Consider the following 13,895-nt stretch of genomic DNA (forward strand, 5'->3'; position numbering starts at 1 on the left):
ATGCCCAGACTATGCCCACAAATGGCCCCGTTCCCCAAATCACACCTTTTTTTTAAATCGAGGAACTGTCCCAGTTGGATGCATACTCTAATTCATAGTAGTTCATACATGCTAACTCTCCCGGAACGTCCGGGAGACTCCCGCATTTTGCTTGAGTCTCCCGGACTCCCGATAGAGTGTGGCAATCTCCCTGATCTGCCCAGAAGTGGGCAGAATACGGTTCAAACGCCGCGATTCACCGTGATTTGCGTCATTACGTACCGGGGGTGGGGCTAAAATGACGCGATTTTCTGGGGCCCGCCCCCTACACGCCTACCTCCTACTAGCAGCTCCCAGGAAAAAAAAATGAAATGTTGGCAAGTATGTAGTAGTTTAGCCGGAAATATGGTTGTTTTTTGGCGGCCAGGGGCAGGCTGGGCTACATTGGGTTGGGTCACTGTGCCATCTGCATTTTTTTTTCCTTTAAAATTTTCCTATTAGATGGCTGAATCAAGTCTTGCCCCCCACGGGCTAAAATTTGCCATCCCTCCCCTGGTGACGGCAAGAGTTGCACTTTAAAGGTCGCACAAAGTAACCTGGATATGTAATATGGCAACCTTATGTAAATGTTTAGTTCTGTAGTATTTTGGCCTAGCTAACTATGGGAAATTTAATAATGAAATTGTATAGCGCTCAATTGCCCTATTGTAGTTAGGTATTTATGGAGTGGGTGGTGCTTGTAATCTATGCCTCCACAGTATTAGTCCTAATATTCAATGCAGGATTAAGAGAGGGAGAACTACATTAAAGATATAATACTATCAAATTAAAATTGTCATCTCTTTTACTGTTCATATATTTCTCATCTGTATTTGATCATCATTTTAACCACATTGTGTTATCTGTAATTAAATGGTAGCTATTTTAATTTCTACATCTGCTGTTTTCACCCCATAACAACAGAGCAATCATTAGACCCTCGTACAAATATTTTATGAATACTTATTGGCATTTTTTGTATATTTAATGGTAATTATATCTTTAATGTAGTTCTCCCTCTCTTAATCCTGCATTGAATATTAGGACTAATACTGTGGAGGCATAGATTACAAGCACAAAACCACCACCCACTCCATAAATACCTAACTACAATAGGGCAATTGAGCGCTATCACTATACAATTTCATTATTTTATTAGGGAAGGGATACCCCCTTTAGTGTAGCTACTCCAGCTCTTATAAGAGTTGAGCGCAACCTGTTCCCCCTAAAATGGGAAATTTAATGGATTTTGTGCCCATGTTTCTCCATTTGAAACCTACCCATTAGTAGGTGATGTTTCAATGTCTATATCAGACAAGGAGGACAAAATCTTACCTATGCCACCGGGATGCGGGGAAATTTTGGCGCCCATTTAGAAGATATTGAAATTGTGGCATGCCCAGTAGCTACACCAATAGAGAAGTTCAAGAACGATTGTAAACCATGTTTTCGGTCAACAAACCATGCTAATAAGGGCCCCATGTGGTCAGACTGCTTGGTCTTACCATAAATAGCAACCAAATCTGTCCCATCTTACATACTCTTTGGCTAAATGGTCAGAACTTAAATTGGGAGGCAAATTTGAGTTTTTGTAGAATTAAGCCCAGGGGGGGCTGGCGAATTTTAGCCTGGGGGGGGACAAAACTCGACTCAACAGCCGATGCCCCCTACCCAGGGGTTCACTCAGAAGAGAAAAAATGAAAAAAAAAAAACGAGAGAGCTCCGTTTTGGCAGCACTGTACTATCCAGCAGCTGAGGCGCTGTCAAAGAAGTGTCCGCGGCGGACGCTTCTTTGACAGCGCCACGGCTGCTGTATAGTACAGTGCCACTATGTGGGGCACTTCGTTAGCGGAGGGGAGGGGTTTCTGGAGACCCAGAAACCCTCCCTGCGTGCACCCCTGCTGCCCCTGCCCTTAGAGCCGTATCAGTCAGTTAAGCAGTTTATTTAAAGGTTCTCAATATACCAGGTCTTTCTGATGCAGGTTTAGTTTGTGCAAAAAAAAACCCATAATAAGCCTAATAAAGTCTTTGTATAAAAAGACTCTAAAATTACTTGAAACAAATGAATTATTTACATGTTTCGTGTTAAATAAACCAGTATTTTACTTAAACATATTCACATTTATTTCTTTTAAATCAGCTGAAAGAAAATAGTAGCATGACTTACAGTGCCCATGTAATGCGTTATTCAGTATAAAAAAATAATAGGCAGTAAACACTATTAAATTCAGCATAGTAAGGCTTGTCTGTAATCTCGCCCTTTAGCTATGCTTCGGGTTATTTGTTGTTATGCAGGTAATGGTGTCTATTCCTCATATTTTTCATACAGGCAAAAATAAGGATTTAAAGACATAAAACTAGTAAATCTTACTATGTTCTTGAAACAACAAGCTGAATTTTTGGTACTCAACATACATTTTTAAAATGTTCTGCATCGCTGGTACATCTATTGGCCTGTCTGTCATTTATAAAAAGCACTCTAAACATTTTGTGGATATTATAGCTGAATTAAATGACTAGGATTAAAGATCTGGGGGTAAATGTATCAAGCTGAGAGTTTTCTGGCGGGTTTGAAAACCCAATCAGATTCTAGCTATCATTTATTTAGTACATTCTACAAAATGACAGCTAGAATCTGATTGGTTGCTATAGGCAACATCTCCACTTTTCAAACCCGCCGGAAAACTCTCAGCTTGATACATTTACCCCCTGGAGTGATGCTCAAACTATATGGCTAGCTCAATATATATTGCAAAAACGGAGCTGATGAAAACTTGCTATGCTACAGGTAAAGGGCTATATTTACTAAACTGTGGGTTTAAAAAGTGGAGGTGTTGCCTATAGCAACCAATCAGATTCTAGCTGTCATTTATTTAGTACATTCTACAAGCTGTTGTAGGTGACACTGGAGTGGGTAGTATATACTATCACAGTAGACAGCGCTGTGGGAGGGTTGTCACCCCTGTTCCCTACACCCCAGTCCTGGGAGTCTCAGATGGCCATCAAGCAGAGACGGTGATTACACAGTGAGTGTCCTCTGTTCAGTTTTATCTTAATCTTGGTGAGGCACTCACCAGTAATTTGGGGAGTAAGATATTCAGGCTGGAGTCTTCACTGTAATGAAAATCTGCAGCCCTGCCCCAGTGCCCAGACCAAAGCTGAGGTGTCGGCAATAGTTGTAGAGTGCAAGGTCTCTACTTTTGCCCATCACCCCCTTTCTTCCACTCTGTATTATTTCTCCTTAATAATTGTTGTGATCTTTCCCCTGTGCCGGATCAGTGCATGGGGAGTTGTGCTAAGGAGTCGTTGTGAAGGGTAGGTGGATCGATCGTGAGGTAAGAACTCTGTGTGTGTGTGTGTGTGTGTGTGTGTCGTTTCCCGTAGGCACCACCTCTGCATAAAGCACATTTGCATGAGCCCGTCTTTAGTGCACTCAGCCTGCGTTTGCAAAACCCTTCCCTCCCCTGTCTCGCCTCTCCGGGCGCAGGTGGGCATGAGTGCTAGAAGTCTGCGTAGGGGGCGTAAGCGCGCGCCCATTTTCCGGTCAAGCACAGAACGATATCAGCGCAAGGTAGCGTACATCTCATTCTGCATCCGCCCCAGTGTGTTATGGTCCCTTTATAGTATTGTACCTATGACAATAATTGGAAGATATCACTCCACTAATTTGGAGCCATTTTCAATGTGAAGCAATCAAGATTCTAACCCTATGTCCTAAAATTTGCAAAAGGATCATTTTATAATCAACACCATCCCTTGCAACTGGTGACCCAAATGCAAACAAGCACAGTAAGGTGATGTCTTTATGGCAGAAAGTGTATATTCTATGATATGACACCGTACCGCTAAATTAGCATTCACTAGTGCGCCCCTACATAAGAGTGCATATATGAATACCTAACCACTTCTACGTTTTCATGTTGTCCCAATTCTATTCTTGATCTATGGTCTTCTTTCCTGTTGCCAACTTATTAGCAATTCCTTGTTACAAAACATTACCAAGATAGAGCAAAGGATGTAATGCATCTTATGACCTCTAATGCTCCCAGAGAAATTAGCTGAGCGGTAACTCGCTATGCTCCAGCAGTCTGCCTTGCAGTAATGCACTTGATGTAGGATAAATATTTTCTTAATACTGTCACATGAAGCGCTGGCGTGATCTGTCAGTGGGGAAATAACTGGGGTTCTTATAGGTTTGCATTTCAGGAACGTCCAGATTCCCTTTTGAATTCTCATCTTTGCAGTAAATTGGCCAGTATATATATATATATATAGACATGTTCTGTCACCGTACATGTTCATCTGGTTTAGATTGGTGTCATAGTACTGTATGTGCACTGTATGTGAACTCTTTATGGAAAAAACTATTACAGTTACAGTGGGGAAAAAATGGGTTTATTAGGCCTGCATATTATTGGTATTTGGAATGTTAAAAATATATGGATGTGTTTCAAAGTACTCTGATTATGACATTGAATTAACATATTTCAATCCAAAAGTGTATTAAAAGAAAAGAAAACAGCATGATCGCTAGGAGTATGTGTAATAAATATTTCCACTACAGCTTGTTCTAATTGTGGTTAATGTATGGAAGACAGGGTAAGTAACAGTCTAGTAGTGTAAAATAGATGATCTTTCACTTTATTCTTTGGGGAGAAAATTTAAACCCTCATTACATTATTAACAGTTATTTTCACAAAGGCATGTTTGACAGGACAGTGTCACTGCCCTAGTTTCATAGGACCCTCACATCACTAATCTGTTTTATTGAGGACCCTGCTCCTTCCACAATGTAATTCGCAGTCTGTGGCTTCCTGCTTCCTCCATTCCCCTCCTCACATCATGTCACTGCCCCTGTCACATGCAGCCCTGTCCTCACTAACACATCACTCATCTCCTGATATAGTCTGTGCTGCTGGGGACCCTGCTCCTTCCACTATATAACTCTCAGTCTGTGACTTCCTGCTGCCTCTATTCCCCTCCTCACATCATGTCACTGCCCCTGTCACGTTCAGCCCTGTCCTCACTAACATAACCACACAAGTGGCAGGTTACTGCTTCCCACAAGATCAACACACTTAACTTCTGAAATACTCTGTGCTAATGCGAACATTCTAATGATCTGATGAAATAAAGGTTATTCTGTACCTGCCCACATTGAAACTGTGGACATCAGTAATGAGCAGGAAATAAAGCTTGAATCTAATAAGGATAACTCCAAACACAAGTTAAAAACTAAGCATGTATTGCTCATGGGCAATATATATTAAACTAATAGCACTCACCCCACTGGATGCCTGGCTGCTTGTTTAAATGCCAGTGTTCTTTTCAATATTTCCTAATCATGGCATTGCACAGCAAGGGGCGGGGCCTCTGTGACTCAATCATGTCACACCTTCTCCCCGCACTTTCTACATGACCCTCCCCCCTCTGGGATATCCCAGAAAGGAGGCTTAGGGCTATATTTACTAAACTGCGGGTTTGAAAAAGTGGGGATGTTGCCTATAGCAACCAATCAGATTCTAGCTGTCATTTTGTAGGAAACACTAAATAAATGAAATCTAGAATCTGATTGGTTGCTATAGGCAACATCCCCACTTTTTCAAACCCGCAGCTTATTAAATCTAGGCCTTAGAATGTTGGAAAGTATGATTTTAATAGGTGTCACCTCCTACTCAATTTTACATCCCAACATTTCAGAACCAGGCCAGGGTTGCCAACTCTGAAATGAAAAACAAGCAACCGCTTAGTGAAAAACAAGCCCAACACAAGCCCAAAACAAGCCCAAACCAATCCTAAAAAGCCCAACTTACAGGGGACTGTCCTTTTCCATAACACTATTTTCTACACTGAATCTCCATTTAGAAAACCTTTATAAACACAAGAGGACACATTTATACACTGATATGGCAAATGAAAATGCAATTGCTGTAATTTAGGACACTGGTATGTCTATACCACACAGCCCCATGATATAACAGTATAAGCAGTCTTCTGTCATGAGCAGCTTACTGAATGGGAGGGGAGGGTGTTATATAGCAGTGTTACCTGCTATAAGTGCAGCGATCGTGTGTCTGTCACAGCATTTATCTCAGTAGGTTGCTGTAGATCCGTCTTCCTGTGATTTATTCCATGTCCTCCTCTGACTCCGCCCACCCACAAAAGTGCCACTTTATTGGAGGAATTCTCTGCACAACCCGCCCACCAAAAAAAAAAAAACTGAATGCACCAATCACAAAATGGTAACAGAGAAAATAAACCCAAAAAAACGATTATGCAGCCTGAGGACTTGGAGAATGTGTCCAAGCCCAAAAACAAGATACCAGCAGCAGCCCAAAAATACCCGCAACTCCGGAAAAAAAGAAGCCCAATTCTGCTTCTTATAAGCGGAATTGGCAGCCATGAACCAGACATCGGGACAGGAGGCGTGACCATGTCACCATGGGGGCGTGGCCACTCTCCCAGCGGGCTGCCTTTACCAGCAGCCCCATCCTGTAAGTTTAACACTGTTATTCCATAGACCCGTGTGGACGTTCTGCCTCAGCTTCAGAAGACATGAGCAGCACTTTCAAAACTGGTTCGTGAAATATTCACCTCATTCCGGATAAGCCCGCCAGTTTTATGGCCCTTGAATCTGGACAGTTGGGAGGTAGCTATCATCATCATTTATTTATATAGCGCCACTAATTCCGCAGCGCTGTACAGAGAACTCATTCACATCAGTCCCTGCCCCATTGGAGCTTACAATGTACATTCCCTAACATACACACAGAGACAGAAACACAGACTAGGGTTAATTTTATAGCAGCCAATTAACCCACAAGTATGTTTTTGGAGTGAGGGAGGAAACCAGAGTACCTGGAGGAAACCCAGAAAAAAAACGGTGAGAACCGCTATGCCACGGTACGGCAAAACCAAAGTGGAGCTCAAACGTTGTAACCTCTGCAAAACAGCCTCAAATCTCGCTCTCTGAGCAAAATCTTTTTTTTCGTAAGCTAAAGTTCTTGGCTTGTTTGATGATACTTTCCTTTTAACTTGTATTGGAGACTATATCATCGGTGCTACATCCAAGCAGGTGTAATCAGTGCCCATCAATCAATGAAAATAGAAATCAGCCGAATCAACCATGCAACACATTTCAGGAATAGAAAACAATGGGGGCTATTTATCAAGCTTAAGCAAGTGTAGTCTTTCTCCATGCGTTGCATTTAATATACGGAACTTATCAATCAAAGTTCTATATCTAAGGCAGCTTTGTTTGATGGATGGACTTATATTTATTCTTCCAACTGACAAAGACAACTATGTTGAGCATTGAACTGTGTGCATTATTTTTACATTTCTATATCTTTTTTCTCACCTTGCAAAATTATGATTTATTGTTGTTTAAAAAAACACCTGTAAGATTCATAAAGAGATCAAGTCACCAGTTTTTGGATTCCCATTTTATTTATACATTAACGGGTAGATTTACTAAAAAGTGGAGCTGTTCACCATAGCAGCCAATCAGATTCTAGCTATCATCATCTAGAATGTACTAGATAAATGAGAGCTAGATTCTGATTGGTTGCTATGGGCAACACCTCCACTTTGTCTTTCTCTCTCTCTCTGTAGAGAACTCGTCTCTGGTAACCACCTTTCATTCGTGCCTACAAGACTTCTCCTGTGCTGCTCCCCACTTATGGAATTCCCTACCACGCTCAATCAGACTTTCCCACAGCCTTCAAATCTTTAGACGTTCTCTAAAAACCCATTTCTTTTTTTTAAAGCTAACCTAATCCCTGATATTGTGACACTATTCACACTAATACACCCTCACAACTGTCTCCACTCTAAATCACACTCACTCCTCTCGTTTCAGCAGTGCCCTCTTCCACTTAGAATGTAAGCTCTCTAATGAGCAGGGTCCTCCATACCCTTTGTTTTCATGTCTGTATTTATTTTGTCTACCTTGTATGTGCTTGTTTTATGTATGTTCCTGTTTATGTATGTCCTTGTTTTATGTATGTGCTGTTTTCCCTACTGTACGGCACTGCGGAACACTGTGTTGCCTTAGGCTAGGCACACACTGAAGAATCTTCAGACCGTGTTATCTCAAACAATTGTACCTACGACTGAAGGTCTGATCAGTCTGGCGATTCATGCATACCAGTGACACAATTTACCTTCAGATCTGTGCTCTTCATGTGGTCCTTCATCTGGTCCCGAGTCTTCAGAGAATGACAGCACAATATTCATTCATTCATTACTGTCACATTGTCACACTGATTATAACCGCCTTGTTATAGCTATCCACATGTCCTAACGAATCTCGGTTCTGTGACTCTGAAATTAAACATTCTGTCTCAGAACGAACAAATGAATTATTCCTTCTACAGCACTGTCTACATTTATTCACCGGGTCATTCATCGCTAGCATTGGCTGAAAAGAACATGACTCTGTAACCCCTATGGAGATCGTCAGCATGAGTGCATGCACACTGCATGATCAGTCGGTGGTTGGTCGGAAAATATTAAACAGTACGACCAACCAAAGGAGCCGACAATCGATACTTTGGAACGACTTTCGACCACCGTGTCACTATACACACTAACCCGACTTCCAACCGAACAATCGTATGTCGACTGATTTGCCCGATTATTGGACGAAAATGCTCTAGTGGGTACCCAGCCTTACAAATCTATGATAATAATAATAATAATAATAATAATAATAATAATAATAATAATAATAATTATAAATAATAGGGACAACCACGGACATCCAACCAGCAAACATAGACATATGTCAACTCAGAAGAACTTGCGGTGCGACTTGTAGATATGTCATAGAGCTGTTTCCACTTTTTGATTTATAAACTATGTCATAGCCCCTCTACTTCTCCTGCTCTGGATGAGAGCTATGATGTAGCAGCCTGAGAGAAAGCCTATTTTAAAAAACATCTTAGATTCCAAGCCATGTACTTTACAAGTGCTTTCTAGGGCAAAGGCGGCCACCAGGGAAGAGCGTTATTGTGTCATACATACATATTACACAAAGCACTATTCAATGTACAACTAATGTGGGAGCTCAGAACCTGGTGACATGTTCTACTTTATTGTTTCAATTATTTAGATGTTAATTAAAGAAAGAAGGAGTAGTTATGGTGTCTATACATTGATTTATTTCTGGAACATTAACAATAAAGTGTTTTTATTAAAAAGGATATTTTACTGTATGTCCAAAGAATAATAAAGAAAAATGATATTTCCTTGTATGTCTAGTTTGTTATTTTGTTTGAAACTAAATAAAAATGATCTGGTTAATTAGAAAGTCACTCGCTGCGCAATGTCTTATTTTGTAAAATGTCCATCTCACATCTGCATTAATTGACTTATAATAATATTTTGTAAGCTTCTTTACATTTATTATACTTTAAAAATCTGCAACCAGAGAAAATGATAATACAATTATCTTTGCTCTAGTGTACAATACGACACCATACTGGGCATTTTGACAGAGATTATCATAACAGATTCCTGTTTGCAAAACCTACAATTGTAAATGTAGTAGGAATGGAGGGACCCCCAAAATTATATTTGCAGCAATTCACCTGAATTCAGACTCAAACTTGCCAAATGCACCAAATATTACAAAGGGCAATTTCTACTGGTTAATCTGCTAATCTCTACGATTCCCGCTTGACTATTCTTCAATGCTGACCTTGTTCTGGAAGTCAATTTAAAATGTAGACAAAAAATTAATGGCAGAACCCCCAACGCTCTGGTGGCTCTACAATGCGGGGTCGCCAGATCTCTGGTGTATTCATATTGCAGCCCTACCACAAAAAAAATCTCTGGTGACTTTATACGAGATCAAGTTTGACTGTGTCAGGAAGCCACCATATCTAGTAGACTGCTCCCAGCACTGTGATTGGTGGAAAGTTACAGCCATTCTCCAATCAGCAAGCAAAGACCTCACAACATTCTCAGTGGTGAAATGCCAGCACAATCCATAAAATTAGTGTAAAAGAGGCTTGTCGGGATACCAGGTTGTTAGGGCAGGAACCCACTAAGTAACCCAGGTATCTAGGGGTTCAGGATCACACAGGCAAAGAAAGGATGTGAATCCATCTGTATCTTTATAACACATAACTGAAAACAATAGATTATATAAGAAACAATTCTTTAACCAACACCCAGTGCTCACCAACCTTCAACTATAACCAGTGGTGGTATTCAGCCGGTTCACACCGGTTCGCCAGAACCGATACCTAATTTTATGGTGAGTTCGGCAAACCAGTTGCTACAGAGTCCTCTTCGTTGGTGGGGGAGCAGGGTACTTAAAAAAAAAAAAAAAAAAAAAAAACTCAACTGTCCGTGCATTCGGCACTCCACCTCACTGCTCCGTCCGCACCGAATGTCGGGCGTGACGTCATGCCCGACATTCAGTGAGTAACGACGCAGAGAGGAGCCAGCAAGCAAGAAGACAGAAGACAAGAAGAGAAGAAAAAAGAAGAAAGAAAAGATAGAAAAGGTAAGTGAAGGAACAAGCAAGGGGGAGCAAAAGCGGCGTGACAGTGTGAAGGGGGTAAAAGCAGCATGGCACAGTGTGAAGGGGGGCAAAAGCAGCATTTCACAGTGTGAAGGGGTAAAAGCAGCATGGCACAGTGTGAAGGGGGGCAAAAGCAGCATGGCACAGTGTGAAGGGGGGCAAAAGGAGCATGGCACAGTGTGAAGAGGGAAAAAAGCAGCATGGCACAGTGTGAAGAGGGGAAAAGCAGCATGGCACAGTGTGAAGGGAGGGGCAAAAATAGCATGGCAAAGTGTGAAGGGGGGCAAAAGCAGCATGGCACAGTGTGAAGGGGGTAAAAGCAGCATGGCAATGTGTGAAGAGGGGAAAAAGCAGCATGGCACAGTGTGAAGGGGGCAAAATCAGCATTGCACAGTGTGAAAGGGGGGGCAAAAGCAGCATGGCACAGTGTGAAGGGGGCAAAATCAGCATGGCACAATGTTAAGGGGGGCAAAAGCAGCATGGCACAGTGTGAAGAGGGGAAAAAGCAGCATGGCACAGTGTGAAGGGAGGGGCAAAAACAGCATGGCAAAGTGTGAAGGGGGGCAAAAGCAGCATGGCACAGTGTGAAGGGGCAAAAGCAGCATGGCACAGTGTGAAGGGGCAAAAGCAGCATGGCAATGTGTGAAGGGGGCAAAAGCAGCATGGCAATGTGTGAAGGGGGTAAAAGCAGCATGGCACAGTGTGAAGGGGGTAAAAGCAGCATAGCAATGTGTGAAGGGGGTAAAAGCAGCATGGCACAGTGTGATGAAGAGGGGTATTATTGTGGCATAATTTAAATGGGGGCACTATTGTGTGGCATAACATGACTCATTACTATTATTACCTTAATATTAGCAGCATAAAATAAGAGATATTTTATACACACACGCACACATGGGTTTGACTAGATAACTGCCTCTTGATATTGATTTAAATAATCATTATGCAGCTTTTATAATTGTTGCTTATTACTTTGCTACTGTCTGTGTAATGCTTAACAATTTGTTCTTATTTGAGTATTAAATGCATGAAATAATATTTCGGTATATCTTTTTGTATACTTAAAACGGTCATTAGGACAGAGAACCGGTTGCTCATTTATTTAAATCCCACCAATAACAAGCCAGTGTTCAATAGCTGTCAGTAAGATGTAGCACCAAAGATATGCATCAGAAGCAGAAACTGGAACAAGGACTATATTGGAGCTGGTAAGGGAAAGGACTCTTAACGATAAGCTCAACACAATCCACGAGCACCCAGAAGTCTCTCCTGCTGGCCTTTTTAAAGGGACAAAATTTCCCACACTCGAAAGCCCACCCTCCAGGGTGTCTGTGTTGGGAGGGGAATCCAGGCCACAAAATTAAATCGATTGCTTGTGATTGGGACACTAAGCACAATGCTGAAGCTAGTCCACATTCTGCAAGGAATGCCATAATTTTCACAGCTCGTCATGCCCGACATTCAGTGAGTAACGACGCAGAGAGGAGCCAGCAAGCAAGAAGACAGAAGACAAGAAGAGAAGAAAAAAGAAGAAAGAAAAGATAGAAAAGGTAAGTGAAGGAACAAGCAAGGGGGAGCAAAAGCGGCGTGACAGTGTGAAGGGGGTAAAAGCAGCATGGCACAGTGTGAAGGGGGGCAAAAGCAGCATTTCACAGTGTGAAGGGGTAAAAGCAGCATGGCACAGTGTGAAGGGGGGCAAAAGCAGCATGGCACAGTGTGAAGGGGGGCAAAAGGAGCATGGCACAGTGTGAAGAGGGAAAAAAGCAGCATGGCACAGTGTGAAGAGGGGAAAAGCAGCATGGCACAGTGTGAAGGGAGGGGCAAAAATAGCATGGCAAAGTGTGAAGGGGGGCAAAAGCAGCATGGCACAGTGTGAAGGGGGCAAAATCAGCATTGCACAGTGTGAAAGGGGGGGCAAAAGCAGCATGGCACAGTGTGAAGGGGGGCAAAATCAGCATGGCACAATGTTAAGGGGGGCAAAAGCAGCATGGCACAGTGTGAAGAGGGGAAAAAGCAGCATGGCACAGTGTGAAGGGAGGGGCAAAAACAGCATGGCAAAGTGTGAAGGGGGGCAAAAGCAGCATGGCACAGTGTGAAGGGGCAAAAGCAGCATGGCACAGTGTGAAGGGGCAAAAGCAGCATGGCAATGTGTGAAGGGGGCAAAAGCAGCATGGCAATGTGTGAAGGGGGTAAAAGCAGCATGGCACAGTGTGAAGGGGGTAAAAGCAGCATGGCAATGTGTGAAGGGGGTAAAAGCAGCATGGCACAGTGTGATGAAGAGGGGTATTATTGTGGCATAATTTAAATGGGGGCACTATTGTGTGGCATAACATGACTCATTACTATTATTACCTTAATATTAGCAGCATAAAATAAGAGATATTTTATACACACACGCACACATGGGTTTGACTAGATAACTGCCTCTTGATATTGATTTAAATAATCATTATGCAGCTTTTATATTTGTTGCTTATTACTTTGCTACTGTCTGTGTAATGCTTAACAATTTGTTCTTATTTGAGTATTAAATGCATGAAATAATATTTCGGTATATCTTTTTGTATACTTAAAACGGTCATTAGGACAGAGAACCGGTTGCTCATTTATTTAAATCCCACCAATAACAAGCCAGTGTTCAATAGCTGTCAGTAAGATGTAGCACCAAAGATATGCATCAGAAGCAGAAACTGGAACAAGGACTATATTGGAGCTGGTAAGGGAAAGGACTCTTAACGATAAGCTCAACACAATCCACGAGCACCCAGAAGTCTCTCCTGCTGGCCTTTTTAAAGGGACAAAATTTCCCACACTCGAAAGCCCACCCTCCAGGGTGTCTGTGTTGGGAGGGGAATCCAGGCCACAAAATTAAATCGATTGCTTGTGATTGGGACACTAAGCACAATGCTGAAGCTAGTCCACATTCTGCAAGGAATGCCATAATTTTCACAGCTCGTCAAATCCGACGGAGCAATATCTTACAACCCCACACAGGTATCTTAACATTCAAAGATGCCTGTATTAGGGAGAAACATAGCAACAACAACGAAAAAAAACCATGACGTATAAAAATGACATTTGTTCTTTGGCCCTGTAGTTATGTAAATAGCCGTAGTCTATTTTATTTAGCACAAATGTGTCTTTTATTCTGCTATGCACATACATCATATACACTAAAGAGAACAGTGTTATTAATAAATGCAAAAGGTTCATGTTCCATATAAAATACAAATACAAGTTAAATGAAATACAAAGAAATGTTGCTTTCCCCTTCAAAATTGAAATGAGAGTCATCTTTCCTGCTGTAGTCCAAATGGAAACATCAGTTAAGCAATATGAACAG

This window comes from Mixophyes fleayi, chromosome 11, assembly GCF_038048845.1.
Source record: "Mixophyes fleayi isolate aMixFle1 chromosome 11, aMixFle1.hap1, whole genome shotgun sequence".
NCBI classification, from domain to species: Eukaryota; Metazoa; Chordata; class Amphibia; order Anura; family Limnodynastidae; genus Mixophyes; species Mixophyes fleayi.